The sequence below is a fragment of the Macaca mulatta genome, chromosome 11 (genome assembly GCF_049350105.2).
Source record: "Macaca mulatta isolate MMU2019108-1 chromosome 11, T2T-MMU8v2.0, whole genome shotgun sequence".
Taxonomy (NCBI): Eukaryota; Metazoa; Chordata; class Mammalia; order Primates; family Cercopithecidae; genus Macaca; species Macaca mulatta.
Genome location: NC_133416.1, coordinates 120,850,343 through 120,853,327, shown reverse-complemented (window position 1 = coordinate 120,853,327; position 2,985 = coordinate 120,850,343). Strand labels below are relative to the sequence as shown.

General features: G+C 43.2%; 1 non-coding gene across 1 annotated transcript; it reads left to right on the top strand.

The window, feature by feature from the left end:
- Positions 1 to 1,167: 1,167 nt before the first annotated feature.
- LOC114671173 (U7 small nuclear RNA) lies at positions 1,168 to 1,231 on the top strand. Its single transcript, XR_003721062.1, has one exon. It is a non-coding gene; the product is annotated as a U7 small nuclear RNA (small nuclear RNA).
- The last annotated feature ends 1,754 nt before the right edge of the window (positions 1,232 to 2,985 follow it).

Here is a 2,985-nt window from a genome sequence, read left to right as displayed (position 1 = left end):
CAATTAGGGAACAATTTTAATCCCTGCTGTGATTGAGACACACAGTTTATTTTTAATTTGTATCCATAATAAAAAATAATAATTAAAAGGGCTGGCAAATTGCAGCTTTTGCCAAGAAATTAGATTTACACTGCCCACCTTAACCCCATCAGAAACGCGATCTTCTCTCCTGCCTTCCATCTCTTCTGCCAGCACAACCCCATCGCGACTCGCTCCCGCTTCAAAGCCACAGACCCCATTTTAAATATAGAGATTAATTAATTAAAGGAGATGGGAAGTGAACTTTTTTTTTAGCATCTACTATGTGCTGGGTATGATGCTAAATACATTCACATCGATTATTTCATTTAACCCTCATGACAACCCCGTGAAGAGAGAATCCCAGTTTACCCTCATCTTACAGAGGTGGAAACAGATGTATAGCTATTTGCTGAAGGTTACACAGAGAGAATAGGACAGGGCTGGGTCTGAGTCAAGGTCTGGTTGACCAGATTTATTCTTCTAATTGCCTTTCCTGAGGGTGGGTGTTAAGCTTTGTCCTCCTTGACAAAAAAAAGTTGCCTTACCCACAATAGAATTTGCCCTAATTTATGCTTGGAGTTGCATTTCCACTCCAAGGCTGAAGTGTGAAGCAAACAGCTGGAAGGAAGGTTTACCAGCATTCATGTCCTCAGACCTTGGCTGATTTTCTAATATGGTGTGTCAATTGATTATTATAAAATAATTAGGGGAAGCTGGAAGGAAGAGGAAGAGAAGAAAGAAGATGAGGAAGAATAAGAAGAGGAAGAGAAGGGAGAAGGAAGGATGGAGGGAAGAAAGAACAGAAGAGAAAGAAAAGGAGGAGGAAGAAGAGAAGAATAAATGAAAGGAGAAAGAGAAAGAAGACAAGATAGAGAGGAGGATGGAGAAAATTAGGAAGAGGAGGAAGGAAAGAGCCTCAGTCCAGGCTGCTTGGTTTCCAACATCTCTTCATTGGCACGATGTCCCAATCTTGCCTGTATTTGCATGCTTAGTTCAGAGCCTTCCTCCCCCAGGAAGACCTCCATAAAGTTAACCCCTAACTGAAAACAGCTGTCTTCCTGATGCCTCATAGCATTTGGTATCTTTCCTATGGTAGTTTATACCTTAGTGCTGTGGTTATTTGTGCAACTGTCTATCTCCCCTACTAAGTGTTACAGCTTTTTAAAAGAATTTATCTAGCAGGTTTTCAGTTTTTACTAGAAAATCACCTACATGAAAAGGGGAAAAGCCCAGCCATGGTGGATCATCATCACACCTGTAATCCCAACACTTTGGGAGGCTAAGGTGGGTGGATCACCTGAGGTCAGGTGTTCACAACCAGCCTGGCCAACATGGTGAAACATCGTGTCTACTAAAAATACAAAAAATTAGCTGGGCATGGTCGTGGGTGCCTGTAATCCCAGCTACTTGTGAGGCTGAGGCAGGAGAATCGCCTGAACCCGGGAGGTGGAGGTTGCAGTGAGCCGAGATCACGCCATTGCACTCCAGCCTGGGCAACAAGAGTGAAACTCCATCTCAAAAAGAAAAAAAGCGGGGGTGAGGGCGGGGGAAAATCCTCCTCTACTAGGTTTTGAGGTCCCCCAAATTTGGGACCTGTCTTTACATCCTCCAAAGTGCCCAGCACTGTGCCTCATGCTTTTTCTTGGAAATCTCCTCCTTCTCTCATGGAACCTTCCTCCTTAGCCCATCATGCCCCTTGATTAAACTTCTTGAAGAGGTGGGAGAAGGGAGATAATCAATTAATAGTTAATGGTAATAGATAAGTGACGTCGGTACTGGTGGTGATGATGATGATAATAATAATTATTATTATTATTCCAGTTGTTGAATGCTCATAGCTGAGATATTGAGGTCATTGGCATAATAATATAAGTGTTATGCTCTCTCTACCCACCTGGGTTCATTCAAATCTCATTTCTACCACTTACCAGTTGTGTGACCTTGGCCAAGTTCCTAAGCCTTCTGTGCCTCAGTTTCTCATCTGTAACAGGATTTTTGTAGATAATGAGTAACATAATGCATTTACAGCATTTAAGACAGAGCCTAGAATATAGTTAGGACTCAATAAGTGGAGGTTGCTATCATCATTATTATTAATCATAGCTACTAACTTCGCCTCCAGAATAATAGCCACAAATGCCCCTTATTGAGTGCTTTGCCAGGTACTGTGCTATGCTTTTTTATAGGCAGGATTTCATTAATCTTCAAACCAACCAATTATTAACCCATTCTACAAACTTTCCCAGCTCATAAGTGACAGAGCTAAAATAAGATATCAGAATCCAAGAATCAAGATTCTTGCCCTGAGAGGCAAGAAGGAGGAAAGCCCAACTGAAGAGGCTTGAGCAAAATGACATCAGAGGATCTCTAAAAACTGTAGGATTATGTGTAACTCACATTAGAAGGTCCCGGTTCTGGGTTGGCTTAGCCTCTGTCCTTGGTGCTGAAAATTGCGCCCAGCCAAGACCCTCAGTACCACATCTCCATGGAGCCAGGGGGCCCTCAGCATCTCCTAGAAGCCCATGGCTTTATCCATGGGTTCTGTCAACTAACTAATTTGGACCCAAAGTGCTGGTTGTTGCAACTTGTCAGGATCCCTTGATTCCTGACCACAGATCCAAGCCCTACCCCAGCCACCACCAACCACAGAAGTGTCTATCCTGAATTCAGTCCTCCTTAACGATATTCACCAGGCAACTGCAAATGTCGCAAGCCCTTTACACATACAGAGTATCAAAGGCTGTGTGTTCTCCTGGAACCTCAGCACAGACATGACACCAGATCCCTCCTGAACAAGGCAAAATTATCCCTGTTCAAACCAGGATGAAGAACATCACCATCACAGATGAAATAGACATCTGCCCCTTTGGTCTGGCAATAGGGGCAGTAGAACCTTAGTCTTCAGGATCTAGAACTACTTCCCTTTCAGCTCAACAAAGCCTAATGTTCCTTTACCAGGAAACC